The sequence below is a fragment of the Patagioenas fasciata genome, chromosome 1, assembly GCF_037038585.1.
Source record: "Patagioenas fasciata isolate bPatFas1 chromosome 1, bPatFas1.hap1, whole genome shotgun sequence".
Taxonomy (NCBI): domain Eukaryota; kingdom Metazoa; phylum Chordata; class Aves; order Columbiformes; family Columbidae; genus Patagioenas; species Patagioenas fasciata.
Window position 1 is genome coordinate 23,969,399 of NC_092520.1, and position 12,094 is coordinate 23,981,492.

At 45.0% G+C, this 12,094-nt stretch overlaps 1 protein-coding gene across 1 annotated transcript in view; it reads left to right on the forward strand.

Annotated features, from left to right (window-relative positions):
• Positions 1-3,528: 3,528 nt before the first annotated feature.
• MTUS2 (microtubule associated scaffold protein 2) overlaps positions 3,529-12,094 on the forward strand; it is a 301,428-nt gene continuing 292,862 nt past the window's right edge. The window contains exon 1 of the mRNA XM_065830243.2: positions 3,529-3,608. The gene's annotated coding sequence lies outside the window, so the exon portion shown is untranslated. The remainder of the gene's footprint in view (positions 3,609-12,094) is intronic.

Sequence of the window (12,094 nt, forward strand, 5' to 3'; positions counted from 1 at the left end):
TGCCAACCATGCATACCCTTATGACAGGGAGGGAAGACCTGGGGTCTTGCTGGGTCAGCCATGGTCAAGGCACGTGGTTGCTCTGTTTCCCAGTTCCATAAAGGCCCTAGTCTTGCATGCTTATGGGCAGGCTGTCCCTGCTTTGGGCCATAAGTTCCTCACTGCCTTAAATTTCCAGGTCTATGTGTGAGGCTATTCTGCCACCTCTCTGTAGCTGCAACAGCTTATTCCTAAACACATCAACAACATGGTTTCAGCGTGAAACTGCTCTGCCTACATCTATAAAAGCCAAATACTGCTTCAGTTTCTCATCTTTTTTTCTAGTTTAAGCAACTGTTTTTTGTTATCCTTTCTGTTTTTTGGAGTCACATAACTACTTCATTATATATTTGTATGGGCTACAAATCTTTCTGCCAAATGTTGAATAAAAACAAGTTTATCTGGATTATCTACAGCAGATAATTTCACTTCTGCACAAAATCTAAAAATAAAGTGAAGCCCACATTCTACAGCTAAGTAGCTTTTAATTAGGTGTGATAATAGCATGAATTATCTTTTAGAGTGCAATAGCTCTGCGATCAGAAGTCAAGTGCTGGGACTGATGATTGTTTGCAAAAATGTTCTGTTGACAGAAGAAACTCCATGCTGACAGGTACTTTTTTATATAATAGGTCTTGGCAGGCTGATTAATATTTTGCATTAATTTGGGCTTGCTCAATTATTGTCCCTGATTTAATACAGCCAATGGGTCCTTTCAAGTGTTAACGTAAAAACAGGACAGTGAAAGCCTGCCTCCTCTGTAAGTCCCCATCAACACTTTCATGGTGATGCCTTTGGATACAACAAATAGTACTGCTACTTTCTGAAAATTAATGGCTGAGGAGATGCTGGATGGTTTTGTTCACTTCCTCAGGCTCCTCTCCCCTTATTTTAACCATAGATAAGCTCTGAGTATGAACATTAATATTTTGAATTGTGAACCGAGGTGAAGCCATGTCTCCTGTTCTGCCTGCTCTGCTGGGGGCTGGAAAGCTCTGACAGAGCTGGAGGGGGAGCCTTACACCATAAACCTGCCAGTGCCTGTCTTGTCAGGGTCCTCCTTTGTGCCAGCCAGAGAGACGCTCTCAGTGACTTTACCAGCTAAGATGCTTTATCTTCATTGTCTTTGTAACTGAAGTGTAGCCTTTAGTCCAGCTTGGTGGGGCTAAGGGTGGGGGAACACAGCTTTGTTCAGCAGGGAAGGCAAACCTTAAAGGAAGGTCTTTTAAGGATAAGAGACTCACAGTGCCACAGGGATCGTACTTGGCACTTCCAACTGCAGACAGATGCGAGCACAGTGTGCTTGAGCACAGGCAGAAATAAGGAAGCTATTGCATTGCTGGGAAATAAGGATATATCCTATGACAGTGACTGTCCTGCTGTGTGAGGGTGTAACATCAGCCTCATCAGATGGGCACTAGGTAAGGGAAGACTTTCCAGGATGCTATGCTGGATCCCAGCTGACAAAGGGCCAGGCTGGAGCTGGGATGCAAACCATGGACATTTCTTCCCAGGTCTGCCCAGGCTCCCAGACACTTGCTCTCTCATGCCTCTGTGTGTGTAGGTCCTGGATCTTCTGGTGCCTTCAAGCATCATCGTGGGGCCCCCAGGCAGGTAGATGCTCTGTAGTATCTGTCTGGCCTCACGAACTGGGAACCCCTTCACCATCCCCCTTCATGCATTTGCCCAGAGGACTTCGTAAAATTTAATTGAGTTGCCCAGCATTAGACATAGATCATAAAACTCCCATCTGATCTCATGCCTGCTGCTGATTTTAACAGCTGATTGAAACAATGAGCGCTGGCTCACTAGGAATATAACAACACTGACAGACATAGTTGTAACACAGACTGTATGTGTAGATAAGGCTTTAAACATACAACAAAGAGACTCTGCCTATATCACAAGGCTTGCTTCCCTAACAGGAGTAAAACCCCTGGGCAAGAGTTTAAACATAACAAAAGTGAGGGAGATTACAGTCTGAGTTATAAGTTTTGCCAAAATGCAAATTTATGTGTCTGCTTATTTATTTATTTATTTATTTTCTTGATCATTTTAAAGTGAAAGAGAAATGAACTTGGGCTAAGGGAGAACTAGAGTGGTCAGTCAAGGAACAGAAAGCCTTGCCAAGAACAAGTCCCATTTCAGTCTGATGCCATTTGAGGTACCATTCTGCCTTCTCCGAGAGATACTGACCCATATCTATATTCCCAGGAAAATCCTCATTCGGTCATAGAATCACAGAATCATAGAACCATTTCAGTTGGAAGAGACTCTCAGGACCATTGAGTCCCACCATAACCTAACTCTAGCACTAAACCATGTCCCTAAGAACCTGATCTAAATGCCTTTTAAACACCTCCAGGGATGGTGAGTCCACCACTTCCCTGGGCAGCCTGTTCTAGTGCTTCACAACTCTTTTCATGAAGAATGTTTTCCTAATATCCAAACTAAACCCCTGTGGTGCAACTTGAGGCCATTTCCTCTTGTCCTATCACTTGTTACTTGGGAGAAGAGACCAACACCCTCCATGCTACAACCTCCTTTCAGGTAGCTGTAGACAGCGATAAGGTCTCCCCTCAGCCTCCTTTTCTCCAGGCTGAACAGCCCCAGATCCCTCAGCTGCTCCTCATCAGACTTGGGCTCCAGACCGCTCACCAGCTTCGTTGCCTCCTCTGCACTCTCTCCAGCACCTCAACGTCTTTCTTATATGAAGGGCCCAAAACTGAGCACAGGATTCAAGGTGCAGCCTCACCAGTGCCTAGTACAGTGGCATGATCACTTTCCTGGTCCTACTGGCCACACTGTTCCTGATACAAGCCAGGATGCTGTCGGCCTTTTTGGCCACCTGGGCACACTGTTGGCTCACATTCAGTCAGCTGTCAATCAACACCCCCACATCCTTTTCTGCTAGGCAGCTTTCCAGCCGCTCTTCTGTGAACCTGTGGCATTGCATGGGGTTGTTGTGACCCAAGAGCAGACCAAGGACCCGTCTCTTGGCCTTATTGAACCTCATACAATTGGCCTCAGCCCAACAATCCAGACTGTCCAGATCTCTCTGTATGGCCATCCTAACCTCCAGCAGATCAACACTCCCACCCAGCTTGGTGTCATCTGCAAACTTACTGAGTGTGCACTCTACTACTCATCTACTATAAACCACATATTAGCCTACCGGGTGTTCATTTGCATGCGTAATCATGGCAGTTCCCAGGAAAACTGGGCAGTGGTAGAAGCATCCCTCAAATGCAGTCACGAGAACTCTCTGTATTACCTATATCGTCAACTCTGTCGTGATGCTCGTGTTTTCCCTGGCTGGTGCCTTTGGGGCATGGGGCTGTGGGTGACCCGCGGAGGGCGGGGTGCCCCGCCCGGGGCGGCGGCGCTGGGTGCGGCGCGATCCCGCAGGGGGCGCTGCGGCTCGGCTCGGTGCGGCGGCGGGCGCGGGCGGCGGCGGGCGCTGCTGGGCGGCTGCGCCCCGCCGCTATATAAACCCGGCCCGCGCCCGCCGCCCGGCTTGCCGGCGGGAGGAGGCGGCGGGAGCACCGGCGGCACCGGCGCAGAGGCAGGTGAGCGCCGCTCGTCCCCGCCGCCCGCGCATCCCCTGTCCCGGCGTGGGCAGCGCGGGCTCCGCTCCCGTCCGCGGGGCGGCACGGGTGGGTGTTGCGTGGGGGTGCTCCCGTCCTGCCCCGAATCGCCAGAGCAACTTGACAGCCACAATGCCGCCCCTCCGGGCTGGCGGGTGTCCTGGGGGTCGCCCTGTGCTCCCCCTGCCCGGGCAGTCCGCGGGGTCTCGGCTGCGCCGGCGGAGTGCCGTGTCCGGGGGACGGGACACGGGCAAAAAGCGCTCCGAAATGGGGAATGGCTCTTGCGCGGGGGGGAAACGCGGATGCCAGAACGCGGCAGGTCTGTGGCCTCCTCCTCTCGCGTACCTGTGGGAAAGGCGCACGTTTGGGTGGTGAGACAGAAAAGCGAGCCCAGCTTATTATGTGTTACCAGATCTATTCAGCCGAAAGTTTTGAGGATGCTAATAAATGAACTGGCTCAAGTGGGCATTGCTCTCTGTGTGGGACCTGGGAAAGACCAAAAATACCTGTTTTATGGCAGGGGAGTGTCAACGGCGTGGCAGTGCCACGGGGAGCAGGGTCCCGGAGTGGGGTTGGGATCGCCGGTCAGGGCCGAGCGCTCAGCACGGGCGAGCGGAGAGTGCCGGGCAAGTGCCGAGTTGCAGCAGCCCCAGCGGCTCACGGTGCTGCAGCTGCAATTACACCCTGACTCTTCCGAGGGGTTAAGCGGCGTCTCATTATTTTTATGAAGAATGATGAAAGATAAAGCAGCTACTGTGAATTTTAAGCCAGTGTTTTAGTATGAAGGGGAAGATAACAGATCTGTGCAAGATGGGACAGTGGGTCCAGGTCTCCGTACTCACATAAAACATCTCTGCTTGAAGAGCTGTTTATCCAGGTTGGTTGTTTTCAGCTCTGTTTAGGTGAGTCTGGGTACCTTTTCCTCCTTGCTTCATCTCTCATGCCACCTTTGCCTCTGCTTTTTTATCCCCGGTCCCTGTCATGTCCCGAAGGTAACAGCAGCGCTGGGCTCTGTGCTTGTGCACTGTGCTTCAGCCTTCGCACCAGCCTGTGCTCCCTTTAGGCATCTCTGTTACGGAGCCAGAGATCCCTGATCACTCTAAACGTGAAATGAGCAAGCCAGCAGGATCCTTGATGTTTATCATTGCATTAAAAACCTCTAAGATAAAAAAATTAATAAATATTTCTCAGTGGGTCAAGAACTAGAAATATTTACTGAGATTAAGGCATCGGTAGCAAAATAATTAAATGTCAAGTGTTTGCATAGAGGTTAACTTTGCAACGGATGACTGCATTAAGGAGACACTTGGCAGCAATTGGGCTGGGTATAATGTGATGCATAACTGCCTTGTTTTGGTCTGTGTGATTTCATACAGGAATTGTTTTATGCTCTCTAAATTCAGTGCCATGTTTGTGGGTTTTATTGTTTCTTACTCCCAATTTCAAGCAGAGGTGTGGGCTTTTCTATATGTCCTGCTGCATAAACTCTTAATCAGTCTGCCCTTTCCCAATGCAATTAAATATACTCGGCTACTTGTCTTCTATCTCTGCAATCTGTTGTGGAGAGCAGTACAGCCTGTGCTGCAGGAGAGTGGTAGCAGTGAGCTACATGTATGGAACTAATGTTAAACTTCTCATTTTGCTTTATTTATCATTACCTTAATTTCTGCAGAATAACGTCCTATTTTATGGAGCAAAAGGGGGTTTCTGACGTGATCCTTTGAGCAATGCACTATGAATCTGGAAATCAGTGCCTCAGATGGAGCGGAGTTGAACAAAATCTTTGCAAGTCTGTGTCCATGTGGTTCATTTGAAGTAGCTTTTGATACAGTACCATGTCTTTTCCTTATGTTCATCTCCTTAAGGACAGAGACAGGTATTTGCCTACCTATCTAACAAATGCCAGGTATAGGTTTGGGTCAGATAAGTATTTTTTTCATATCTTTACAGCAAAGTTTCTTCTATGGTAAAGTTTTCTAGGGTGTTGTCTGTTGTGTTAGTGACAGTGACTGTAATAAAAAAGAAGCTTAAAACTCCTGGCCTAAGTTTCTGGAACGTGTATTTCTATGTAAAGTACATTTATGGACTAGTAAGCAATGCTAGATATTTAGGAAGATAATGGGGAGATAAGAGCTAGCAGCACACCTAATGCAGAAGTGCAATTCTCCACATCTGTAAAGCACAACAGCACATCAGAGGCTGTGCAGGGAACTCAATAACCAATGAGAAATAGTCTTCCCTCATAATAAGTTACAAAACCCAAGACTTTCAGCTTCCAGTGTGCATTCTCTGTTTCTTAAGTTCATGAAAAAAGCAGCAGAAATCAGCATAGGACAGAGAATTGCAGCCAGAATTGCAGGCTCCAGTGAAATGTGCTCTCTCTGGAGAGCCATACAATGGTAAATGAAGCGTAGCACAATACAGTAGAGACTCATACACAGTGGTTGGTTTAATATTTGATTGAACATTTTGGAGTATAAAAGATCTAGGCATAATAATGGACATCTGAGTAAAAATATTTGCCAAAATGCTAGCAACAAGCAGTGCAAGATCATCTCTTCCCCTCCACCCCTGACTGGATGCTGAGGTTTGCTAAAAAGGCTACCGTGGCACAGCTGATTTAGCAAATGCTTTCTCTACACAAGTATTGCATTTTATCACAAGTTATTTATAATTATACTGGCATTGTTTAAATGCAACTTTTACTGAAAACTGCATGCAGTCAGTTTTGTTAAAGAAGTCATTAAGTAGCTGACATCGGAAAGTAGCGAAGAGCAGCAAAGCTGAAGTGCATGATGGTTTGTATCTGAGCTTGCTGTTGCAAACTCAAACCTGTTGAAATAGTCTTTCTTCAGGAAAATAATTCTGATGGATTTTTGTGTAACTTATTCTGGCGCTATCCTAATATAAATAGCATCCTCATGAGCCTGGGAACACTGTCACTTTGTGTTGCTGGGTATTCATTTGACGCTTTGCTCTCCGAAAACCTCACTTGTTTATGCTGTCCACTGCCATTATACGGTATCATCTTGCTATTCTGGATTTTCCAGTGGGGAACTGGGAGGAGGATAAGGTACAACACTTCAACCAAGGTCACCAGAAAGATCTCCAGAGTTTGGCCAAGTGTTGTAACCACCTGTCTCGTGTTATTGGCTTCATGAGAAAGACCTACTTGGAGAGGGCTTGTAGGGTGAGAAGCAAGAGGGGAAATGATTAACTGTTAGAAATTGCTGTAACTTCACAACCAAGTGATTTATACCAATTAAAACTCTGTCCAGTGTTACTATGTTATGGTACAGAGCCAAGTTAACATTTTGCAGCCAAAAGGCATTCAAAACATCCAAAAAATAGGTCTTCAATACAGGATAGAGCTGTTTAAAAGATGTTATTTAAGCAGCCACCTTAGAAATTACTAGAAATTTAAGGAATTCAATTTTATTTTTTCAATTAAGTGGTTACGAAGTTGGCAGTCAGGCAAAAAGGTTCAAAGATACTGGCATAGTGACTCTTCATGTTTCAGAGCAGGAACTGTTTTCTGCTCAAGGAAAAGTTATTGCTGCTGTTGTGGTGTAGTGTGACACAGCATGAAGTGCTGCAAAGAAAGCAGCATCAGTAGTGAGCTGGCTGGAAGTTAAGGACATCCAAGTTATGTTCCCGTATAATTGCAGTAAAGTTGGTTTAAGACTGCCTTGACTTCCTCTCCAAAACCTGGGAGGGATATACTGTCCCACTCTTGCAGGGTGTTTGGGGACTGCAAATGGAGAAGTCCATTTTGTTCCAGCAGAGGCATCCACATCAAAAGTCTCTGCAAATGACTTAATCCTCAGAAGCATCTGGTATAGCAGCAGTTCCCAGGCTTTTGCTATTAGTGACATCACTTACAGATCAGTGATTTTATGCAATCCTCAAAACCAGCAAAAAGCATCAGCTGAAAAAATTCCTTGGATTCCCCCCCAGCCTGCAATCATAACTCTTAATTTGGATGATGGCATATTACAGGTTGTTGTTCCTTATATGAGCCTGGGAGCTATTCTGCTCAGAGATAAACTTCACTGAAACAAATATTGCATGGGGTGCGGAGTTGGAAGAAAAGTCTAACTTGTTCTTCTTTGCACAGCTGTTGGTTTCATGGGCATAATCACTCAACACTTGCAGGAGAATGACTTCCCTTTGAAATCATAGTTAAAAAATAAACAAGCATCTAAAACACATGCTGGGCTAATTAGTTCCTCTATTAGGCTTTACTTTTTGGATTTTAACTATTTGATAGCTTATCATAAATTAGTTGGCTTCTGTGTTTGTTATCCCCACAGGGTGCTCTAAGTTGTGGCAAAATGCTAAGGCTGCCAAAGGGTCAGTCTGTCAGGCAGGCATAGCTTGAAGAACAGAGATGCTTCAATAGTGAGTTCACCCTCTGGCATGTGTTTTCTCTGCCAAATTTTGCATGGGCTATGAGGAACAGCAGCCCTCTAAGCCACCTAAGATGTTTTTAGTCCAAGGTGATCCTCATAATAAATCTCAATTTCATACTGCCAGAAAAATTCGGAGGGACCAGATAACTCCCAAGTGCTGTATTTTTGTGCTACAGAGTATGTTAGTGTTATTGAGCAAGAATTAGATTGTGATGGGAGGAAAAATAAAGCTTTGTATTAAACATTTCCAAGCTCAATGCAAGCTCATGCCAGAATGCTGGTAGGAATTGTAGAATCATTTAGGTTGGAAAAGACCTTTAAGATCATCAGGTCCAACTGTTAACCTAATACTGTCAAGTCCGCCACTAAACCTTGTCCCTAAGTGCCGCATCTGCACATCTTTTAAACACCTCCAGGGACAGTGACTCAATTGCTTTCCTGGGCAGCCTGTTCCAGTGTTTGACAACCCTTTCAGTAAATAAATTTTTCCTAATATCCAAGTCTAAACATCCCCATGCACAACTTGAGGCCATTTCCTCTTGTCTTATCACTTGTCACTTGCGAGAAGAGACCAACACTCTCCTTGCCACAACCTCCTTTCAGGTAGTAGAATCATAATGTGTTATGCACAGGGCAAGCTGAGAGGCTGTTTGGCACAGATGAGACATTCAGAAGTAAATTGTGCTTGAGTGTGCTTGGCAGAGTCCTACACTAGAATGAATGCATTCCTTCTGGTCTACCAGACCACTGGGATTTTAGGTACTTCTCTTGCTGTTACAATGAAAGGTTGTTTACCCATTGGTCAGGTATAATAGTGAGGCTTTAAAATGGGAGGAAAGGCAAAACAATCTCTGGAAATGGTCTGTATGAGCCTTGGTGAAATCAAACAGCTGCATGGACAAGACGAGAAATGCTACAGAGATCAGGAGCCAGTGCTTAGGACAGGGCTGCTGTATCACAATCTGGATACATTGGGGTTTAATGCTATGAGGATGAAGACAAGTATTCAGCGTGGACACTAAAACTGGGCTGTTTCTTCATTTTGTTAAAAGGCAGAAAGGCTGGAAGAATAGATAAGAAACCAGAGGTTTACATGAAAATAGTGTGGGGTTATTTTTTTCTCTTTTTTTAGATCTTAAACTAAGAAAACTTTAAAAGAGCATTTAAAATGTATGGAAAGCTTTCTTCAAATGCAGTTTGTAAGCTGGAATGAAATGAGTAAGTTTCTAAAACAAACCAAACTGGGCAAAGTGCTAATCTTGATACGACAGCAGGTTGATCAAATTACCATCCAAGAGTCCCTGAAACATCTGTATCTACCCATCCTTGATATTGCTGGAGGATGCCCCAAATACATGAGTTAAGTGGTTTACAGCTGGGTCAAACAGTGGATTTTGTTGTTAATATACATGTTTTCTTAAATAACATGATGTGGATGCATAGATATATAGTGTAAAATTGTGTGCATTACTATAAGAATTATTTACAGTAATAATTTAAGAAGGTTCTGGAGACTCTGCCAAATGAGCTTGCTTTTTTTCACTGATGAAAGCCCAAGTGTCAAAGGGGCTCACAGCCACCATCCAGTCATGAAGCCAAGTTCAGAGCCAGGTCGACAGTTCTTATTCATGTGGGTAATCCTTTCATGCCAGCAGAGCCAGCAAGATACTGATACTGAACAAACGAAAGCCCTTGGGCTCAGTTCAGAAGGTACAAGCTCTGCCCTCCACCAAGGATCCAGTGAGAAGGTGGACAAATGTTGCTTTATTTCACCTTTCCAGGTCTCAAGACCTCAGGCGAAGTGAGAGCTGAGTCACTGTTCCTGTAAGCTACAGCAGCTCTAAGATAAAACTGATTAGAGTGGAAAACATAACACTGAGTCTAACAGACACATAATGTTCATTTTTAGCTGCTCAGCACTTTTAAAAAAAAAATCAAATAATGATAAAGCTGCACTGTTTGATTGTTCCTATTACATAATAGCAATGTCTCTGGGATTTGAGAAAAGCCACGAGCAACATGTCCTTTACATAACTGATCCAAGTTGCTCTAATCCCTCTGTGCTGCCACTGACCCTGGGCAGCCAGGAATAGCCCAGGAGCGGTGCTGAGCTCCCTGCACTCTCCTCTGGGGCTGTGGGGTAGCGATGGAGCAGAGGTCCTTTGCTCTGAGGGGTTTTCTGCCAGTCATTCTTGCTGGATTTGTAGTCTTTCTCTGCTAATAGAGTGCAAAGAGGGGCTGAAGCAGAAATCCTGCCCTTAAAAAAGTCCTGTCTTGCTCTTTATGGGCAGAGCTGATCCTCCTCACTTCCTTTTTCTTTTCTGAAATATCAGCCTTTATCCCCCATTTCCACCTGGAAACAGGTCATCTCATGATCTCAGTACCTTTGCTTCTGTGCTTGCTTAAAAAAATGGACTAAAGGCCAGGTCAGACCCTTGGAGCTGGTCCTCCTGAGACTTTCTCCTGTCTTTCAGGACAGTGCTGTGGCCTGATGTATGGAGGATGTGTTGGGCTTGCCAGGGTGGGTACTTTGAGGGAAGAGCTGCAGCCAGGCACCATCCTGAATTCAGGGACCTCCTGTGTCCCTCTCGCTTTGGTGGGTGCTGGGGCCTTGTTCCTGCCCTGTGATTTCATGTGATGGGTGTGGAGGTGGTAGCCAGCATGGGGGTTTGCGAAGCAGGAAGGAGGCTGCTGGGAGAAGTCAGCTCCACGTGCTTGGGGTTTGGTGTGTATGGAGAGGGTCTGACCCTTCACTTGAGCCTGTGGTGTTGATGGGTTGTCCTGATTAAAGAGAGTAAAACAGTGTGGAGAAGGATCTAAACCCTTAGGCCTGCCCAAGGGGTCCGTGTGCCTTGCCAGCTGCAGATCTTGCCCTGCTTTCTCCATGGGAGAGCACCGCTCTGCCCTGATCGCCTTGGCTGCCTCCAGTGTAATTAGGAGCATTTGAAGAATGATAACATAAAAAGAGCAAAATGGAGGGATTGTTTAGGGGGAAGGATTGAGGTAGCTGTGCACAAAGAGACCTATCTAATTAAAACTGCAGGGAAATGGAGATGGTGGCTAATGAGGCTGAACATACAACTTAATTTAACTGAGTTATTTGAAAAGGAGCAACCTGCCTTGCTGCGGAAAGGACGGTGGGGGGAAAAAATAGAAATTACCTGGAATTTCCTATTAAAACATAGACGTCATTGTAATTAGTGCCTGTTTTGCAGTGAGTTACTTTGGATTTGGGATTTTAACACATTTATGTGAAATTTATCATGACCATCAGTTGCATGTCAATAAAACATTTTTGAAGACTATCTGATTAAATCTCTTGCATAAAATCCCATTTATATCTTCCACCTTCTAATATCTGAGATTTTTATCTAACTTTTCTCCACTTGATCTTTACCACAAGGGAAAAAATGAGAGTCATATGACTTCCCCCTTTCCCCTCAGCTGTCCTACCTTTTTTTTTTCTCTGATTCTGCCTTTTCATCTGTTGTACTCTCAGGGCTCTTCTGATCTCCACCTGCTTTGCTTGTCTGCTTGTCCCACAGTCACATCGTTTTCTTGTTTTTCCTTGTACTCATTCTTAAATCTCTCTCCTGTCTCTTTTCCATCATAATACGGATAAATACACATCACTGACATAATATTAAAAACAAACAAACACACCCCCCCAACAACAACAACAACAACCAAACACAACAAAGCCCTCAAAAAAACCCCCAAAAACCAAACCAAATACTTTTTCAGCTTTTCTGTCATCTTATGATCTGGTTAGTCCTTCTTGGGAAAACCTCTTCTAGTTTCATCTTTGATTCTCAGCAGTTTGTCTTTGGACCCTTTTACCACTGGTAAAAATACATCTCATGACCCCTTATAAGATCTCAGGACTGCCTTGCATTCTCTGCCTTGACCTGTTGTTTTTTGAAATCGTAACTGGTGTTCTCTCATTCATGATGTTTATTTCTTGTGGTTGCAATTTTTTTTTTAACTTATGGGAGAAGCTCCTTCTGGGTGTTTTCTGGATGATCTTTCTTGCCCTTTCCTTTTTCTTCTCTTTCC